At 43.1% G+C, this 22,298-nt stretch overlaps 1 protein-coding gene across 1 annotated transcript in view; it reads right to left on the bottom strand.

Moving 5' to 3' along the window:
* ATRN (attractin) overlaps window positions 1-22,298 on the bottom strand; it is a 276,680-nt gene that overhangs the window by 26,665 nt on the left and 227,717 nt on the right. The gene's annotated exons all lie outside the window — the stretch shown is intronic.

Raw genomic sequence — 22,298 nt, 5'->3', positions numbered from 1 at the left:
GTTAGCCACCTGTGCAGGAATTAGCCCTTGGCATGCCGCCTGAACTGGAACTAGCGATCTCCCACCACATCTTTCCTGAGGAAAGGTAACTTGTTCTCCCCTCTCCCCAAATGTTACCTTCACCTGAGGGATCACCTCCTCAAGCTGCAACTCCACAGTCTTCATGCTTGAGTTTAGAAGACTCACTGGTACTCTTCCTTTGATGGCACTAGTCAGTACATTGGTTGACTGAAGTCCATTAGGTAGGTTTATCCCAGATGTAGGCTCTACAAGAGCTAGACATCTATTAGTATTTTCTGATACACAGCAGTGTTCGTCAAGGATCTTCCCTCTCTGAGGAGGAACAACAGTCTTCTGTTTTCTGCCCACTTTAACATTTCCAATCTGCCTCGCAGGGCCCAATGAATGGTTTTGTCTCTGTGCTCGAGCCAGTACTCTACTCAGCACAGCATTCTTCTTAGAGTGCCCATGACTGTTCATCCTCCTAGTTCCTTCTACTGGCAACGGTAGCTCCTTCAGCTCACTAAAGATGTTCATCCCTGGGATGCCTTCTCTCATATGGCTCTGTTCAGAGTCTTTGTCTTTCAGGATGAAGATGCATTTCCGTGGCAGTGTCTGGCCCATGTAGTCTATGTCTGCTTTGAGGCATCCCACCACTGGGATTGCCAGTCCATTAACTGCTGTTAGACGTACAAACCGTGTGCTGTGCATGGTCAGCTCCTTGTCTTTCAAATATTTTTGAAAATGCGACTCAGTAATGGTGGTGACTTCTGAGCCAGTATCTAACAAACATCTGGTCTTCACCCCTGCTATACATACTTCAGTAGACAATCTCCAAATGCTCGCTTACAGAAGTCACTAGATATGCTGGCATTGCCCACATTCCTTTCAACACTGTATGCAGAGTGATTTTCCACCAAGAAGAGGCCTAGGAATCCTTCTGCCACTGCTTGGCCTTCTACTGTAGATGGACCACTCACTCCTGGTGCCCTATTGGTTTTCAGTGTCTGGGACTCTGTTCTCCTTCTCAGCGGACATTCCCGGCTAGTATGCCCTGGCCTTTCACAAGTGTAACAGATGTACCTTCCCAGCTCATCCTTTAGTGGGGCTCTTCGGGATCCTGGTGCCCTTAGATACTTTGACATACTAATGGGATTTTTTTTTTCATTAACTCAGTTATCACTTTTATCATCTCCTCCTGTTGGACCACCAGTTTTTGGACAGCCTCACTTAAACTTTCCAGTGTTAACTGTGTTTGGGGCAGGGCCTTTTCCCCAGCAGCTGCATTCACTAGGCTCCCACTTCGTGTACGGGGGTTAGGCTTGGCTGTCTCTGTCACAGGAACTTCCTCTTCTTCTGACCACATAATGGCAGCCTGCATGAGTTCATGGAACTTCTTACTGGGCTCTTCCTTAAACCTCCTTTTCATTTTGTGGCGGAGGGAATCATCCTGGAGCCCCAGCACTAACTGCTCTTTCAGAACCATATCTGGGTCTGGAACTCGTTGAGAGTCTCGCCGCTCCACTTTGCTCATTCTCTCCTGGAGGTCATACACATATGCCTGGACAGTTTCACTAGGCTCCTGCTTTCTCTCAAAGAACTCCTTTAGTCGGGTTCCAATAGGTACCTTGTCTCCATACACTTCTAGGAGGAGTTCAAATACCTTTTCCACATCTTTTTTGTCTGCCACTGCCATGAACTTTACTGTGGCCTTGGCCTGGCCCTTGAGGTGCTCCTCTACAAAGTCTACACAATCTTCTTCAAGTACTCTTAGCACACGCAGGGCCGCCTTCACAGACTTGACCCACTCCTATACCGTAATGTCTCCTGATCTGGTCAGGAAGCCACCAAACTCTGTGACCTTCTGCTCCCATGGGACATAAATAGTAGGGGGTTTCTTAGCTTCTGCTGCCTGTTGGTCTATTACCGCCTTAGTCAGTGCTAAGGCTTCTCTCTGTTCTGTTCTAGCTTTTAGTACTGGGAGCTAGCAACTAAAACACCCCCACTGAATGTTAGTAAGGGGGAAACAGTCCCCTTACCCAAGGTAGCTCTTCACCTTCCCCCTGCCTCTCCTCACTTGGACTCTTTCTCTGTGCTAAAAGTTATAGTTTTTACAGAAACCTCCAAAAGATAAAGCAACTGAAAACAGTACAAAACAAGAAACAAAAAGAAAACAATGTAAAAACTTTACTTTAAATAAATCCAGTAAATTAATTATTTTAACCCTTCAGGAATGCAAAAGCTGGAATTATTCCTAACTTTCTTGAAGATATGGTTGCCAAACAACAGAAATGCACACTCTGCTTCTAATCCTAACCACTCACTAATATTTGAAACATGGGCTTTTCTTTTCTCCATATAGCAGAGTTTTAAAATAATGTTAAATATAAAGTAATGCAAAATTCTTTGTTACCAATTAATACAATCGATTTGGCATATATTAATATATTCTTTATCAATTTTTGTTAAAAGCTTTAAATAAGGCAATAATTTGATTATTCAAATGTTTAACCCTTTTTATTTTTTGTTTGCCTTACTTTGTAAAGTTATATATATAAAGTGGTACCACACCATTTTAATATTATGGTTGGGGTATAACCATCATAATGTCATTTTTTTCCCCAAGTTCAACAAGGTCTCAGTTATAAATATATGTACATATAGTTCTGCCTCAACAAATAATGCAATTGCAAACAAAAATAATTCTCTTTTATTAATCACTGTTTTGTTTTCTTTTTTAATTTGTTATTCAAAGAAAAAATTTAAGGGGAAACCTCAACATTAAGGTAAAGAGAATATTAACAAAATGTCAATTTCTTGTTTGGGTTTTTATAAACTTGTTTGCACTTTTAAATATAGTTATAAGAATGAGATAGCAAAAATGTTTAAAAATAACAATTTACGCATAAAGCTAACCAAACGATTTCAACAGGTTTCCACGTTTTCAACAGGTTTCCACCTTTGGCTCCCAAACACAACAAAGCATCATGAAAGTTTAATACCCTCAAAGTATTTGCATGGACCTGTATTTAAAATTTATTTTGGTTTAATTTTATACGCTTTTCTTTTGTTATGTTATGTTAATGGGAAGCAGTGGTTGTTAAAGTTTGTGCTTCTAAACAGTATATGTATGTGTACATATGACACCACCTTATATACAAGCATAACCATGTTTTTCCAATCTGCTGTTTTGTATCACAAACAAATTAACTCTAAAAAGCATGGTAAAAATTATGTTATTGACTCTTTTGCTAACACAGAATGTTCAGCAGGGAGAAAAAAGCAATACACCTTCTCACAGAAGATTGTGAGCATTTATTTTAGCAGTAAAGCACTACATTCAGTATAAAATATTAGTAATGCACCTCAAATGAAAATAAATGTCTATACAACAATTGCAAAAGTATAGCTTGAGTTATAAAAGACTTGGTCCCTATTACATTGTAAACAAACTAAGTTAAACTTTGTATTAAGTCTGGGTGTCTGAAAACAAAAACAAAAAAGGAAAAAGAAACAAAAATCTTTACTATGTTAACTAACAAAAGTTGTTTAAGTTGCATCCCACAGACCAAAGACACCAGAAAATATCACACCCTGAAGACACCTGAAAATATCAGTATGAAGTGAAGAAACCCCCCAAGCATCGAGAAAAGAAAAATGAAGTGCTTTATAAATAGGAGACTGGTCAAATACACTCTGTCTACCATATATGGATAATTAAGTTAATAATCATTAGCTGGACCAGGATAAACTGTCAATTAATTTCAGCTTGCTTATTGTGTAAAAACAACTGCATTATCGCTGTACTACTGTATCATTGCTGTACAACATTTACAACGTGAATAACCTTGCTAAACTGTTTAACCAACACACAGGTAAAAATCAACAAACGACTGGCAGCAAACAACATGAAGGCAAAGAGAAACAAAGTAGTTTAAAAAAAATTGTTATATGGTAACTACAAATTAGGTATATAAATTCCCTGTTAGTACTGGTCACAATTTGGGGTCATTAATACTGCATCCTAACAGAGACACATGTTATTTAAAACAATTCTGTTCCGTGGCTGGGTACCAATACTAAATCTTGACACAGCAATACTTGAGAAATTGGTTACTGTCCATTCAGTAGGTTTTCTGAAAAACAACATCCATAAAAACAACTGGATCTACATCAACTACTGGTGTATCACAGAGCAATGCAATCCATGGAACAGAGAAGCTAGCAGTTCCCGTTTCCTGCCCAGCAAAGCTTACAAGAGGTGATGACCAGCAGTAAGGGTAACCTATAACATAAATGGGCAGTACTGTGTAGTAACTAATTACAAGAGGGGGGAAGTATAGCGAGGGCGGAAGTATAGCAAGGGGGGAGGGATAGCTCAGTGGTTTGAGCATTGGCCTGCTAAACCCAGGGTTGTGAGTTCAATCCTTGAGGGGGCCATTTAGGGATCGGGGACAAAAATTGGGGATTGGTCCTGCTTTGAGCAGTGGGTTGGACTAGATGACCTCCTGAGGTCCCTTCCAACCCTGATATTCTATGGTTCTAAGACATTCATAAATAAAGGCCTCATTTGTAGGGTCACTACTCCAAATTTCTGTTTTACTTCTCATATACATAATACTGTGGAACACACTATAACAATGCCTACCTCAGTATTTCAAAACACTCAGTCTACTACTAATGATGATACAGATGATATTAGGGCAATTGCCCTAATAGGAGTGTGTTTGTATCTGTGACACAAAAGTAAAAGGGCCAGAGTACAAAACACCAGATTGGAAAAACATGGTTATGCTTGTATATAAGGTGGTGTCATATGTACACATACATATATACCCATATACGCTACAAATATATACGCCATATCCATATTATTTGAATATATTAATTATTTAGGAGTGCCTCTAAGGCTCAAGCATACTACTACATTCCTCAGTCATGGTCCCGGGCCTAATATTCCCAGGCCCACCATAAGGGAGTAAAAAAAATAAAAAAATTGGATAATAAAATCTGTCTATCAGTCATACAAGGGACTATGCAGACTAAAAGGACAGGGGCATGAGTGTATGGATGGTAAAATAAGGTCTGCTGTGGCAGCTATCTGCGCAGAGCCGGGGCAGCACACAGAGGGAATACACGGACGCAGCTGACTGTTATCGACATTGGATAGAGCAGAGCACCACACTAGTGACGTCTGATGACAAATGCTTGAAAGGAAAGATATTTTATTAATAAATTCCTTGCGGGCCGTTGACTGACATTCTGTCTTGGAAAAGTTCTGTAGGTTGGCTGGCTTATTTCTGTGTTGTGTTCTTTTGGTGGTGGTTCTTTTTTTCTTTGTTATTATTTTATTTATTTATTTTTTTGCATGTGTGGTACTTCTTTCCCTGGCTAATCCCAGGGGGAGGTTGTACACTACTGATACTCATCTGGGGACCACACAACAGAGATGGGCTCCTGGTACTTATATCTCAATTGTGAAAATAGCTTGTTTGCTGTCCCCAGGAGCCTGACAGGCTGCCTTGCCCGTTCCCCCAGGCTGGCTAGCAGCCAAGTAAATGCTGTAGGAGCAACCTGGTACCACCTGGAGCTTTTACTTAGGAAATCAGGATAATTTTGAATTTGGGAAGGGATTTATAATTTTTCCCTCTGTAATCCCATGACAGTGCTGCTTCATGGGGAGTGGAATCCTCGTATGCCTCTGGTCACAGGCTGCCTGAAATACTCAAGCTTTTAATGTGGAGGCAGTTTGGGGTGAAGAGAGAGAGACCCTTTTCTGCCTTTCAGAGTGAGCCCCTTTTCTTGGCAGTGCAAGGGTTTATGGCTGATGATCAGAAGGCACAACTCCCATTCTTCTGCTGCCTCAAAACTGAGCCCCTTTCGCTGGCAGAGTTAGGGGCCTTGGGCTGAAAGCCAGACAGGCACAGTTTCCATGAGGCTGCAATCTGAGGCACGTACAGGCTTCTCTGCTTGGCCAGACATATTGCAGGGTGAGGAAGGGCTACTGAGCACGTTCCCTGCTCAGAGAGAGAGACTGCGAGAGAGACTGATGACAGAGACAAACCCCAGCAAATGCTCCCTTGGGGGCAGAAGGCAAAGGAGAAGGCGGTTTTATCTCCTGGCCTTCACCTCACTTATTTATTAACTACACTAATTGCTGTTTTGTGAAGGACACGCTTGCCTTTGCCTTTTTGGGACACAGAGTCTGGGTTTTGCAGGACTTACCTCAAAGTATCATAAGAACCCCCCAATTCTCTGAGGGAGGAAAAGAGCTGTGTAGGTACCCTGCTTCTTTTCCCAGGGATTCTGGGACGCAATTTATAACTTGGGAGCTGGGGGAGGGGGCGCGGGTAACCAGTAGCCCAGAAAGGGTCTTATTTTGTTACGCCAGGACCTACCCCAGGTCGGCTAGATGAAGTATGCATCCTCAGAGCCTCTTCCTATTCTGCTCAGTCTCCTGGTCAAGTTTCCCTGTGGTGGAATCATGGCTTCTTGGAGAGTTGGGGCCACAACATGCCTATCCGACTCGGAGCCCTGTGCCTTAGCAAAGATAGGGTTGGCTGGCTGGGTGCAGGCTGGGCATTTTTTACCTTCTTCCATGCCTGGGAATGCTGCCTTATATACAGAGCACCTTTTGGATTCAGCCCACTGCTCTGGAAAGCAGAGCTCAGCAGGGAGGCGCCAGGTGGCTCTGACCACCACAGTGCTCAGATCTCGGACCAAGAGAAGGCTTGAAAACCAAAAAAAAAACCCTTTAAGTGCTCAGAAAACAGCTAGAAATAACATATCTAAAAGAAAAGGACAGGAGTGAAGCAAACCGCCATTTTGCTGCTGCAGAGGCAGAAGATCTGTCAGCAAGCAGGAGACAGGCTGTGCTGAAGCATTGAACATCCTCTGGAAACTGCAGTCAGGAGAGGAATAGCCCATACATATCAAAATTGTGGGAGACTCTGGGCTGCAGAAAACAAGGTTTTATCTACCTTGAAAATGACCTCTCCAGCAGCTTAGGCAGCCTTATGAGTCCTTGCCACATTCCTAGTATAAGAAACTTGCTTCTTTTGCTACCCTTCTTGTCTGCCCCTTTTGCATTTTCTGCGTGGAAGCTTTATACCTCCTTTCCACTACAGAATGGTTTCTTTTTAATATTCAATTCCAGGAGCTTGAGAATTTATTCATACATAAACCCAGGCAAGTCCTCAAGCTCTCTCATTAGCAATTCCTTACACTCAACATTTTTAACTCTCAACTAATTCTAGATCTTCTGTCTGCAGGGATGTTGATCTTCATCAGCTTTGAGGTGAATTCTGTTATCTCACAAGATTATTCTTTATTGCGGTTTTTCAGCGTCACTCTGCTCTGGGTGGAGCTCTGTTTTACAATGATGTCCGATACCCATGTGCACACACTACATTCTCTTCAAGTGAAATTAGGTTTTTGCATTTAGTTCATCTTGCCACGCAAAACAGCAGTCATTTCTCTCAGGCATCCTTGTTGTTTCTCTCCTGTTTCATGGCCCTCTGTACAAGGCTGCCTTGGAGCACTCGATGGAGACCAGCAGCTTAAAGAAATTTGCCTCATCAGCTCTGTAGCTCTTTGTAATTTTAAAATATGCAACAATGGTGCAAATCTACCCAGTGGAGGGAATGCAATAAATAGTTACGGTTACACACAGGCTTCAAAGGAAGTTTCGCTCTGTGTGAAATGCTGAAACCCAGTTTCTCCTGATTAAAATTCTCAAGTTGACAGTAGCATCAAAACGGACCCGACCTGTGGTCTGTTATTGAACACTTTAAGAAAAAAAGATGATGAGATTTCAGATTGTGCAAGCAGCACCAAACTGCTGACCCTATCTTAAGTGGACAGTTCCTATCTTCCTATCACACAACACACTAAATTTAGTATATTTGAGCAGAAATGTGCTGTCCAGCAAGCACAAACTCAGTCCCCCTCATTTCTTAGAAAAGTCAGTCTTTTCCTAGGGCAAGACTGAGGGAAAGACTGATGCAGAATGAAAATGTCTCCTTCTCACTGACTAATCTTTGATAAATACCTTCAATTCTAGCACCACCAAACCAAGTAGGATGCCCAGGTGAAAAATATTCAAATCTCTCTGACCTTTCCTCAAAGCCTAGCGCAATGTAGAACAGGGGTAATTTAATCAAAGATCTAAAACCAAAAAATAAATGGCCTGTGTGGATTCTTACTGGTACGGGGCATTTGGCAGATGTTGGCTCAAGTGATTTGGCCTTCCAGCTAAGGCCTCAAAGTCCACCCTCTTCTGGGGCACCAAGTCCAACAAGTCTCCCACCCTGCCCCTGGGGTCCACTACAGCCCTCCTGGGCCACCTTTTGCTCAGTCTCCAAACTCAGCTGGCAGCTTTGAGGAGAGGCACACAAACACACAGCAGGCAGGTCACACGGGAGTCACCCTGGTCCAGGGCTTATTATAGGACCCAATCTGCATGCTGTGGCTCTCCATCTTTCCCAAAGATCTCCTGCAGGAGTAGTCCTGCTCCCTGAAGCTCTTACCCCAACTGGGCTACATGCTTACTTTTATAATCACCTGTTCCCTAGCCAACCAGTTTTAGCTCAGAGCTATCTGAGCCATTAGAGGTGAGGCTGGGCCCCAATTTGCCTTAAAGGACCAGCCAACCCATGACTGATTTGAATGCACACACAATTGCATGCATATATTTTAGGCTCTAAGAAATATAAGATGTGTAACTACAATTCAGACATTGGGGTTTGATTCAAAGTTTGAATGCATACGGTTAATCTGGCATCCGTTTCTGTGCATACACAAATACCTATTTTTGTGCACACACATCAGGTATTACCCTACATTAGTCAGGCATGCACCAATGTACGTGTTCTGTGGTGCATGCCCAACTCTGAAAAAGGTGTCTCACGGTGTCTTTAAAACCTGCTCCACAGTTCTCATTTGATACCATGTGACAGAATCAGAGTTTCCAGGCTACTGACAGTCACTCTTTGAATTTTAATTCTGTAAATAGGATACAGATAAATGCATAGATACATAAAATATAACTACCCCACAGAGAGGATCTCTGTTCTATCAGAAATAAGTGAACAGCAGCATTTGGCTACAATTGTGTTAGGTACTATGCATGTCAACAAATAAATTTTCTTAGACACTTTCATCATCACTGAAAATTAAGATTTAATTCCCTGGAGCGGTGTTTGTATTAATGTTAGCTAATTAGTTTTGTAACTGACTTTGCAGCCTGTCTTAAAAAAGAGAAGAGGAGGGAATTAATGTCCAAATGCTTCTCACCAGGCATTTCCACACTTCAAATTATAACAAACCTAGCAAGTAAAGCTGCTGGGAATTTGTCTCATGCTGAAATGACAGTGCCTCTTTACTTAATCAGTCCTGGATTAAAGAAGTTATTTATCATAATCATGCCCAATAGGAGAGGACACAAAAGCTGACCTTTAATAAGCCAACTAAGACGTCATTTTTAAGACGGAAGAGAGGTGCATGGTACATATAAAATACAAGAGATACAATGACAAGGCAGCACCTTTGATTGACTATAGAGCTTTTAGCATAATAATGGAAGACTGTACATCTGTCACTCATTTTCCAAATGGTCAAATTAGACACTTGTACTACTGACTCCCGTTGTCATAGCGAAAGATCTGTTCCTCTGAAAACGCAACAGGCTGAATGAAAAAAAGAAGTAGTACTCCTGCTAGGGTTAAACTCTCACCACAGCCTGAACCATTGGGCTGCAGCTCTCTTCCAGTATATATCAGAAGCCGCTTCTTTATTAGTACATCAAAACTGCAGGTATAAAGAAGTATGTACAATTGCATGTCTGATGTATTCTTTCAATTGCCACTATGGTGCATACAAATCAGAAACTTACACGTATACATTGTCAGCCATAACTGGACACCTGCAAGTTCAACTGTGGCACATGCAACTAGCCTCGAATCTACTCCCGAATTTCTCTATACGTTAATAAATTTTTGCTGGTCTTCCCTCTACAGCCTCTCTCATTTCTTCTGCACTTTTCTTAAGATGGTGACCAAAAAGCAAATACAGTATCCACGGTGAAGATTATTTTACATTTATATTGTGGTGGAGCTTAAGAGCCACAACCAGGATGGCTCCCATTCATAGATTTCCAGGCCACAAGGAATATTATGATATCTAGTCTGATCTGCATAGCAACACATCACAGAATTACACCAAGTGATCCCTGCATCAAGCACGTAACTTGTGGTTGAGTTAGAGCATATCTGACAGCCAAATAAAACTTCATTTAAGTTTTCAAGTGATCGAGAATTCACCACATCCTGACCCCAGATAAATTGTTTCAATGTTTAATTATCTCATTGCTAAAAATTTGCACTTTATTTCTAGCCTGAATTTGTCTAGCTTCAGGTTCCAGCCCCTGGAGCTTGTTATCTTTGTCTGCTGGACTGAAGAGCACTATAGTATCAGATCAGGTAGGTACTCGGTCAGGCAGGTTTTACATAAGAACGGCTATACTGGGTCAGACTGGTGGTCCACCTAGCCCAATATTCTTTCTTCCGACAGTGGCCAATGCCAGGTGCTTCAGAGGGAATGAAGAAAACAGGTAATCATCAAGTGATCCATCCCGTCGCCTATTCCCAGCTTCTGGCAAACAGAGGCTAGGGACACCATCCTTGCCCATCCTGGCTGATAGCCATTGATGGATCTATCCTCCATGAACTTATCTAGTTCTTTTTTTGAACCTGTTATAGTCTTGGCCTTACAACATCATCTCGCAAAGAGTTCCAAACGTTGACTGTGCATTGTGTGAAGAAATACTTTCTTTTGTTTGTTTTAAACCTGCTGCCTATTAATTTAATTTGGTGACCCTAGTTCTCGTGTTATGAGAAACAGTTACTAACACTTCCTTATTTACTTCCTCCACACCAGTCATGATTTTACAGACCTCTATCATATCCCCTCTTAGTTGTCTCTTTTCCAAGCTGAAAAATCCCAGTCTTATTAATCTCTCCTTATATGGAAGCTATTCCATATCCCCAATCATTTTTGTTACCCTCTTCTGTACCTTTTCCAATTCCAAAGCATCTTTTCTGAGTGGGATGACCACATCGGCACACAGTATTCAACATGCAGGTGTACCATGGATTTATACAGAGGCAAAATGATATTTTCTGTCTTACCATTTATCCCTTTCCTAATGATTCCCAACATTCTGTTTGCTTTTTTGACTGCCGCTGCACATTGAGAGGAGGTTTTCCAGATAAGTCATTCTTGTAGCACTTTCTTGAATCCTTTCCAATTCGTCAACATCGGTTTTAAGGTGTGGACACTCCAAGTGCACACAATGCTTCAGTGACAGTCTCACTAATGCTCACTACCTCCCTACTCCATGCATGGGGAATGCTTGCGTAGTTGGTTATTCACCATGACCCCCGTCCCTTTCAGAGACACTGACTTCCAGGATACACTCCCACATCCTATGTGACCTACATTCCATTTTCCTGGATGCATGACCTTGCATTTGATACTATTAAAACATATCTTGTTGAAATAAGCCCAGAAGGCAGAAGCTGACCTTCTGAAAAGATGACAGATCTGATAGGTATGGTGAGGAGTCAATGGTGGAGGACTTTGAAAATAAAGACAAGAGGTTTGTATTCAGTACACTGGGAGAGGAGAAGCCACTAGAGGGATTTTGCATGATGTAGTCAGAGCAATGACGATGACCTTAGCAGCCACATACTGAATGGATATGAGGAGGCATCAAGGTCAGAGGAGGAGGAGGAAAATGGTGGCAGTCAAGCCTCGAGATGATCAGGGCTTGGACAAGTTTTGGCAATGTGGGCAGAGAGAAAAGGTCAGGTCTTGGAGATCCTGGGCAGGAAGAAGGGGCAAGAATTAGACACGGCCTGGTGCATGGGTCAAAAGGGGGGGCTGAGTCAAAGATGCAGCCAAGATTATGGACCTAAGCAATAGGGATAATTAATGTATGCAGTATTGTTGCACCTGTGTCGGTCCCAGGCTATCAGAGAGACAAGGTAGGTGAGAGAAGATCTTTTACTGGAACAACTTCTGCTGGTGATACAGATAAGATTTTGAGCTTACACAGAGCTTGTCTTCAGGTGCAGGAAATTTACTCAGGGAATCACAGCTAACTACAAGATGGAACAGACTGTTTGGCATCAGTAATTAATACGTTTCAAGGGACCATTCAAGGCAAAGTGGCCCATTAACACTCCTCCAGTCATAGGGAGGCTGGGAAGGAAGCAGCTGAGAGGGGTTGTTAGTGGGTTATATATTGTTGTAATAAGTCATAAATCCAGTGTGTCTATTCAGTCCATGATTTTTAGTGTCTAGCAAAGAGATGAATTTATGCTCCCAGGCTCATATTTTGAATGTGTTGTGCAGGTTTCCTTTAAGGATGAGGACTGATAGGTCAGATACAGAGTGATAGCTTTGTGAAAAGTGGTCACCCAGAGGTACAATGTTTTTGCTTGTTCTGGCAGGGTCTGGTGCTGCTTTGAGTTGGTGTGCTCTGGTCTGTGGGGAACTTGCTTCTGATGATGAGCTTGGAGAGGTTGGGAGGTTGTCTGAAGGACAAAAGAGGATGTTCAGGAAAGATTTCTTTCAGGATGGGGTCCCCATCGAGTATGGGTTGTAGTTTAATGATATGCCTTATGGTTTCCAGTGTGGGGTGGTAGGTGACAACTAGGGGTGTGTGGTCAGAAGGGATTTTATTTCTGTATCAAAGCAGGTTCAGGTAGAGTTGATGGCATTGGGTAAAATTTTCAGAAGCACCTAAGTAACTTGGAAAAAATTGTACCCATTGTTAGTGATAGAAATAGGGAGGTCAGGACCAGAGAGCTAGTTGTCAAGATCATGTTTGTGAATAAGATCACCCAGAGATGGAAGTAGATGGAGAAGAGGAAGGGGCCAAGGATAAAGCCCTGAGGAACTGCATCGAAAGAGGAACAGGAGAAGAGGATCCTGCACTGTACATGGCTCTTGAAGAAGTGATTTGAAAGACCAGAGGGAGAACTAGGAGAGGATGGAATCACGGACCCTGGACTTCAGGAAAGCAGACTTCGACTCCCTCAGGGAACGGATGGCCAGGATCCCCTGGGGAACTAACTTGAAGGGGAAAGGAGTCCAGGAGAGCTGGCTGTATTTCAAGGAATCCCTGTTGAGGTTACAGGGACAAACCATCCCGATGAGTCGAAAGAATAGTAAATATGGCAGGCGACCAGCTTGGCTTAATGGTGAAATCCTAGCGGATCTTAAACATAAAAAAGAAGCTTACAAGAAGTGGAAGGTTGGACATATGACCAGGGAAGAGTATAAAAATATTGCTCGGGCATGTAGGAATGTTATCAGGAGGGCCAAATCGCACCTGGAGCTGCAGCTAGCCAGAGATGTCAAGAGTAACAAGAAGGGTTTCTTCAGGTATGTTGGCAACAAGAAGAAAGCCAAGGAATGTGTGGGCCCCTTACTGAATGAGGGAGGCAACCTAGTGACAGAGGATGTGGAAAAAGCTAATGTACTTAATACTTTTTTTGCCTCTGTTTTCACTAACAAGGTCAGCTCCCAGACTGCCGCGCTGGGCATCACAAAATGGGGAAGAGATGGCCAGCCCTCTGTGGAGATAGAGGCGGTTAGGGACTATTTAGAAAAGCTGGACGTGCACAAGTCCATGGGGCCGGACGAGTTGCATCCGAGAGTGCTGAAGGAATTGGCGGCTGTGATTGCAGAGCCATTGGCCATTATCTTTGAAAACTCATGGCGAACCGGGGAAGTCCCGGATGACTGGAAAAAGGCTAATGTAGTGCCAATCTTTAAAAAAGGGAAGAAGGAGGATCCTGGGAACTACAGGCCAGTCAGCCTCACTTCAGTCCCTGGAAAAATCATGGAGCAGGTCCTCAAAGAATCAATCCTGAAGCACTTGCATGAGAGGAAAGTGATCAGGAACAGCCAGCATGGATTCACCAAGGGAAGGTCATGCCTGACTAATCTAATTGCCTTTTATGATGAGATTACTGGTTCTGTGGATGAAGGGAAAGCAGTGGATGTATTGTTTCTTGACTTTAGCAAAGCTTTTGACACGGTCTCCCACAGTATTCTTGTCAGCAAGTTAAGGAAGTATGGGCTGGATGAATGCACTACAAGGTGGGTAGAAAGCTGGCTAGATTGTCAGGCTCAACGGGTAGTGATCAATGGCTCCATATCTAGTTGGCAGCTGGTATCAAGTGGAGTACCCCAAGGGTCGGTCCTGGGGCCGGTTTTGTTCAATATCTTCATAAATGATCTGGAGGATGGTGTGGATTGCACTCTCAGCAAATTTGCGGATGATACTAAACTGGGAGGAGTGGTAGATACGCTGGAGGGGAGGGATAGGATACAGAGGGACCTAGACAAATTGGAGGATTGGGCCAAAAGAAATCTGATGAGGTTCAATAAGGATAAGTGCAGGGTCCTGCACTTGGGACGGAAGAACCCAATGCACAGCTACAGACTAGGGACCGAATGGCTAGGCAGCAGTTCTGCGGAAAAGGACCTAGGGGTGACAGTGGACGAGAAGCTGGATATGAGTCATCTGTGTGCCCTTGTTGCCAAGAAGGCCAATGGCATTTTGGGATGTATAAGTAGGGGCATAGCGAGCAGATCGAGGGACGTGATCGTTCCCCTCTATTCGACATTGGTGAGGCCTCATAGAATCATAGAATATCAGGGTTGGAAGGGACCCCAGAAGGTCATCTAGTCCAAACCCCTGCTCAAAGCAGGACCAATTCCCAGTTAAATCATCCCAGCCAGGGCTTTGTCAAGCCTGACCTTAAAAACCTCTAAGGAAGGAGATTCTACCACCTCCCTAGGTAACGCATTCCAGTGTTTCACCACCCTCTTAGTGAAAAAGTTTTTCCTAATATCCAATCTAAACCTCCCCCACTGCAACTTGAGACCATTACTCCTCGTTCTGTCATCTGCTACCATTGAGAACAGTCTAGAGCCATCCTCTTTGGAACCCCCTTTCAGGTAGTTGAAAGCAGCTATCAAATCCCCCCTCATTCTTCTCTTCTGCAGGCTAAACAATCCCAGCTCCCTCAGCCTCTCCTCATAACTCATGTGTTCCAGTCCCCTAATCATTTTTGTTGCCCTTCGCTGGACTCTCTCCAATTTATCCACATCCTTCTTGAAGTGTGGGGCCCAAAACTGGACACAATACTCCAGATGAGGCCTCACCAATGTCGAATAGAGGGGAACGATCACGTCCCTCGATCTGCTCGCTATGCCCCTACTTATACATCCCAAAATGCCATTGGCCTTCTTGGCAACAAGGGCACACTGCTGACTCATATCCAGCTTCTCGTCCACTGTCACCCCTAGGTCCTTTTCTGCAGAACTGCTGCCTAGCCATTCGGTCCCTAGTCTGTAGCTGTGCATTGGGTTCTTCCGTCCTAAGTGCAGGACCCTGCACTTATCCTTATTGAACCTCATCAGATTCCTTTTGGCCCAATCTTCCAATTGGTCTAGGTCCTTCTGTATCCTATCCCTCCCCTCCAGCGTATCTACCACTCCTCCCAGTTTAGTATCATCCGCAAATTTGCTGAGAGTGCAATCCACACCATCCTCCAGATCATTTATGAAGATATTGAATAAAACCGGCCCCAGGACCGACCCTTGGGGCACTCCACTTGATACCGGCTGCCAACTAGACATGGAGCCATTGATCACTACCCGTTGAGCCCGACAATTTAGCCAGCTTTCTACCCACCTTATAGTGCATTCATCCAGCCCATACTTCCTTAACTTGCTGACAAGAATACTATGGGAGACCGTGTCAAAAGCTTTGCTAAAGTCAAGAAACAATACATCCACTGCTTTCCCTTCATCCACAGAACCAGTAATCTCATCATAAAAGGCGATTAGATTAGTCAGGCATGACCTTCCCTTGGTGAATCCATGCTGGCTGTTCCTGATCACTTTCCTCTCATGCAAGTGCTTCAGGATTGATTCTTTGAGGACCTGCTCCATGATTTTTCCAGGGACTGAGGTGAGGCTGACTGGCCTGTAGTTCCCAGGATCTTCCTTCTTCCCTTTTTTAAAGATTGGCACTACATTAGCCTTTTTCCAGTCATCCGGGACTTCCCCGGTTCGCCACGAGTTTTCAAAGATAATGGCCAGTGGCTCTGCAATCACAGCCGCCAATTCCTTCAGCACTCTCGGATGCAACTCGTCCGGCCCCATGGACTTGTGCACGTCCAGCTTTTCTAAATAGTCCCTAACCGCCTCTATCTCCACAGAGGGCTGGCCATCTCTTCCGCATTTTGTGATGCCCAGCGCAGCAGTCTGGGAGCTGACCTTGTTAGTGAAAACAGAGGCAAAAAAAGCATTGAGTACATTAGCTTTTTCCACATCCTCTGTCACTAGGTTGCCTCCCTCATTCAGTAAGGGGCCCACACATTCCTTGGCTTTCTTCTTGTTGCCAACATACCTGAAGAAACCCTTCTTGTTACTCTTGACATCTCTGGCTAGCTGCAGCTCCAGGTGCGATTTGGCCCTCCTGATAACATTCCTACATGCCCGAGCAATATTTTTATACTCTTCCCTGGTCATATGTCCAACCTTCCACTTCTTGTAAGCTTCTTTTTTATGTTTAAGATCCGCTAGGATTTCACCATTAAGCCAAGTTGGTCGCCTGCCATATTTACTATTCTTTCGACTCATCGGGATGGTTTGTCCCTGTAACCTCAACAGGGATTCCTTGAAATACAGCCAGCTCTCCTGGACTCCTTTCCCCTTCAAGTTAGTCCCCCAGGGGATCCTGGCCATCCGTTCCCTCCGTTCATCTGGAGTACTCCGTTCATCTGGAGTACTGTGTCCAGTTTTGGGCCCCACACTTCAAGAAGGATGTGGATAAATTGGAGAGAGTCCAGTGAAGGGCAACAAAAATGATTAGGGGACTGGAACACATGAGTTATGAGGAGAGGCTGAGGGAGCTGGGATTGTTTAGCCTGCAGAAGAGAAGAATGAGGGGGGATTTGATAGCTGCTTTCAACTACCTGAAAGGGGGTTCCAAAGAGGATGGCTCTAGACTGTTCTCAATGGTAGCAGATGACAGAACGAGGAGTAATGGTCTCAAGTTGCAGTGGGGAAGGTTTAGATTGGATATTAGGAAAAACTTTTTCACTAAGAGGGTGGTGAAACACTGGAATGCGTTACCTAGGGAGGTGGTAGAATCTCCTTCCTTAGAGGTTTTTAAGGTCAGGCTTGACAAAGCCTGGCTGGGATGATTTAACTGGGAATTGGTCCTGCTTTGAGCAGGGGTTTGGACTAGATGACCTTCTGGGGTCCCTTCCAACCCTGATATTCTATGATTCTATGAAAGCCCAAGGATGACAATTTCAAGAATAGTATTGTTTGGTGGTGTCACGGACACCCAGAGGGGTCAAAAAGGATGTGGATGAAATACTGGCCCTGACATTTAGCAGGGAAATGGGCCACTGGAGACCCTGGCGAGAGCTGTTTCACAGTGGGGAGAGAGTGTGCGCCCTGGGGAAGTGGGGGTTGGGAGAGTGCAGAAGCCAGACGAAAGAAGATAAGGAATGGAATCTGAGGCCTGGAATTTAAGATCGCAGTTACAGATGGATGTATTAACTTATAATGCCACTCTCATATTTTGTGCAGTATTCTCTATCACCACCTTGATACATCTTAACATGTCACTTTCCAAAAGGCATGTGATAAAAGGACAAACGATTTCACATACCTAATAACCTACCATGTTTCATTTCATTCTAAGCCTCCTAAAAGCAGCCTGTTTCCATATCCCTCTTTAAAGTGTCTAAAAATATTTAGTTATGTTGCTCACTGGAGAGAAAACAAGTGCACACTTTACAACCCTCTATCTTCTCTTTTCTAGCCCTATATAACACAAAAGATATGTAACTGCATGCAGAGTCCCTAGTTTTACTCCAAAACATGTTTCATGTCATGCCAGAACTACATTCTTGACAAATGCTTAAAACTCCTTTATTTTGCTAGGAAATTTTTTTTCTCCACTCTGTTTTCACATCCCAAAGACACCTCTTGGCTTCATGAAGCTGATGCAAGTCAGTGCTGACAGGTGCGTGTAGCTGGTCACAGAGGATTAGAGACAGACTGTCCTTGTGTATTTTTAATTCTTTCTAGTTTTTTCCTATATCTTCAAATGTCTCAGAATATCTTGGAACAGATTCTGAATTTGCATTACAGTGCTCTCTCAACAGAAGGTGATACAGAAGCATTTGGTTACAACCTGCAGTAAATGTTTTTGCTATAAATCTGTGCTGTCCCTCCTAGCTGCCTGGAGGTTAGGTACCCTGGCATTACTTCTTTATAAAGGATTCAAGCCATTTATTTTCTCTTAAATAATCAAGTTTTCAGCATGCAGCACCTGATTTGTTTGAGGTAATTGCTATGTCTTCAAAGAGCTTCCTCCTCACCTCCCCCTCCTTGGGGTTCAGCTTCTGCCATATGCTTTTCATCCAAATGTGAACCTTGACCAGGCAGAGATATTAGTTAGGTCTGGGCGATATTTGCACTGGAAGTAAAAATGATGTACAGCTGGGTATCATCTGCATCATGCTGGTAATGAGACCAGAGCATCTTAGAATTTCATACATGTCCATGTGCATATTAAAAAGAACGGGGAAAATCATCCTTGTGTGACTCCACAGGTGAGCTGTCCAGTTTCTGTAGGCATACTGAAATGAAAGACGGGGCCCATTTCAGAACTCACCTGCCAACCACTGCTGCATCTCAGAGGAGACAGTAGCATGCCATGGTCTCAAAATGAAATACTGCAGAGAGATCCCAGACGACTACTATAGCTGTCCTTCCCTTATCCCGGGGCTGGAGGTGGCCATCCACCAGCACTGTCTGTCCCATGACCTGGCCAGAACTCCGACAGTAAAGGGACTAAAATACTGGCAGTATTAGGAAGCAGCTAGGATTATCTTGCCTAAAAATGGGAGATTTTACATTGGACCATAGACTGCAAAGTCTGATGGGGCCAAAGATGGTTTCTTGAATTGGCCAGACTATGGCAGGTTTTCCTTTTCAAAAAAATGGTATGACAATCTGTCAGAAGAAGTCCCACTCTAGATACTCCTGGTCACATTTCACCAGATACAACAGGTATGGAACTGAATGGCAGATGGTGACTCAGCTTTCAGTGCCTTTTACAGTGTCCCGCCCCAATGATGTGCCAAATACTGAAGTGTGTTTTCCGTCTTGAATTCAGTGGTGTTCTTAAAGACTGTATGAAGGTAATCCTCTGCAAGTAGTCATTCAGCTGTGAGGCAGTTGGGACTGAAAGTGATTTGCTATTTGGGAAAACACTGCAAGATGGAATTTAGCTGCTGAAATGGAATCAGAACATAGCAGTGGTCATACTGGGTCGGACCAATGGTCCATCTATGTCAGCATCCTGTCTTTTGACAGTGGCCAGTGCCAGATGCTTCAGAGGGGGGTGAATAAAATGGCAATTTTGAATGATCCATCTTTGTCATCCAGCCCCAACTTCTGGCAGTTGAAGGTTTAGCAACACACTGAGCATGGGTCTGCATAAGAGAAAGGTCTCTTCTCTATTACGGCTGTAGCATAGTATATTTCTGTTAAAATTCTAACTGAATCTGACAGTTTCGTAACACCATTGCTTCAGATTCCTTCTTTCCCACTTCATCTGATGCATATCAGAGAATCATGGTGCTCTGCAGTGGCTAGGAGATGGGGGGGAGGTGTGTTTATAGCAGTGGCCAGTGTCTGATCCTACCATCTGAAAGTTTTCATGCTCTGTGACCCAATGATTGGGTAATGTTTTCATAGAAGTGGCTCTACTCCCAAGAAACCAGAAGAATTGCCATGGCTTGAGACAGAATAGAAAAATTTAAAACAAGATGGCAGACTACCAACCCTACAACCATTCTGAGTGAAAACCCATTAGAAACTGTACATTCAAAGACCTAGACACACTGAATTGATATTAATTACTTCTTTATTTTAATGGTTCATTTTTAAAAGATAGCCCTGATATGATGTTTTCTCTGGAACCAACAAAAAAAAGTTCTTGGGTGCTATCCCAAAGTCTAAAACTTAAAAACAAACTCTACACAACAAAGGAAACAGGATCACGGGGTGGAATTCTACCTAAATTCTAATCTCAGTCTGAAGACAACTGCCTCTTACTATGTAATATCTGATAAGTGACTTCACAAGGAAGGCCTGAAAATTGTACCACAGGCTGGGTTTAAACGAGTTTCCCGAAGTTTTACAACTATTTGTTGAAAAAAAGGAAAACACAATGGCACAGACATACAGGCCACAACAAGGACTGAGACTGATGATGTTTTATAATGAAGCCCATTTTTCGTGAATTCTGGTTCAGTGGAACAACTCTGTATATAACTGTGGCGGGGCCTGCTCACTCCTGCCTCTGCTTAAGTCTGCAAACCGCTCAGAGACAGTTTTGCTGGTAAAACATCTCAGGCAGTTTATTTACAATATTGCTCTCCACCACCCTATACACGATACAGCCTTAAGCCTCCAGCGCTAGGGAGCCCAAAGTGCCTGAAGAAAGCAGGGAAGAGCAATCTCTCTCCCCCTCTCTTTTCCTGCTTTCCCCCCTTCCTGTGCTTTTTGTACGATCCTTCTAAGGGCCTAACTAGCCTCTTCATTCGCCTCAGCCCATCAATTAGACACAGCTCTAAAGTAATTAGAGTTGCAGTGACCAGAGTGCTGGTTAAGCTGCTGTTGCCCAGCATCCTGTCACAACAATAAGGAATTAAATTCCCAATTTGTTTCAATGAACTACAGCGCACTGCATTTTTCCTGTAGCATGCTGTACACAACACAATTGTATATACGGTCTACGATAAAACCCACACTTTGAACTAGTAGAGCATCTTTCCCCTGAGGATCCAAGAGCGTGTTATCAATGTTAAGAGTATGGAAATGATAAGTTGACTATATTAAGGTTTCACTGAATACAGGGAAGTCAAATAAAGAGAGAAGAGAGGGACCCTTCAGAAAAAGAAAATGCTGACATGCTGTCTATCAACCGTAATCACATTTGTAAACAGAATATAATAAACTTAGTGTAATGCTAAGATACCCCTTCACTTCCATTTGTGACTTAACAATGTCCCCACCCCCAAAGGATAACTTCACACCAGTGACATTTTCCATTTAAGCTCTCATTAAATGTCTCAGCTCCAGGTGGAACATGGTATATTTCTCAGCCTACATTCACTATAAACCCTGATTAACATTTTATTCAAGAAGTCAACAGGAAATTTTCCATTGAACTTTAGCTTTCTTTCTTGCCAAGAAGTTGAAGGGTGGGGGGAAAAACAGATGATCTGTGCTAAATCTAGCTACCTTCGGAGAGCAGGTGAAGTTTCAATTATTTAAATTATATTAATGTGTACTGTTAATTTGTTTGAAAATATTAAGTGACATTATCATTAATGTCAAATCTCAAGTAATAGAAACAGCATGTTACGTTTGACAGAAGAGGAAGGAGAAAAAACCATCATGAAGCAGGCTGTTGTATCAAATAATTAGAATGGGCATTCTCAAATCTAGCAATGCTACTTTACTTACATACTTTACAGTGAAATCAAACCACATGTGGATCCTTGAAGATATGCAGGAAAATAAGCACTTATCCAGAACTTTAGATTTTCATAGCACTGTAAAAACTAATCCTCAAAACACCCATGAGATAACTGCACATTATCCCCACATTGCAGATGGAGACGTAAGCAGATAAATGAAATGACTTACCAAGGGCAAACAGCAGAGACAAGATTAGAACTCAGAACCTCTAACTAACGATTCTGTGCTCATTCCTTAACACCCTGCTATCCTCTTTCTTCCCTTTAGCCCACTACTTCACCAGAACAAAATTATACTTTGCACTCCTATAGCACCTCCCATTTGAGTTCAAAAGTGCTTTATAGATATTTATGAATTTAGCCGTAACTTCCCTGCAAAAGAGAAGTATGACTATTCTTATTTAGAGACAAGGAAACAGAAGCACAGAGAGGCTGCACATGGCCACATAGGAAGTCTGTATAGTAGTTCGGAATGCAACTCAGACTAACCTGCTCCAAGTCCTGCATTTTATGTGGAGACCCATCCTTTCCGATTATAGCGGCACTCCATCATATAAGCAAAGACATGATATGGCATGTAGCATCCCACATTGTCATATCTGTTGTTTGTTTTCCTAGTCTTATACTTTTGGAATAACATGA

The sequence above is a fragment of the Lepidochelys kempii genome, chromosome 4 (genome assembly GCF_965140285.1).
Source record: "Lepidochelys kempii isolate rLepKem1 chromosome 4, rLepKem1.hap1, whole genome shotgun sequence".
NCBI classification, from domain to species: domain Eukaryota; kingdom Metazoa; phylum Chordata; order Testudines; family Cheloniidae; genus Lepidochelys; species Lepidochelys kempii.
The sequence above is the reverse complement of the archived record's forward strand: the minus strand, read 5'-3'. Positions and strand labels throughout refer to the sequence as shown.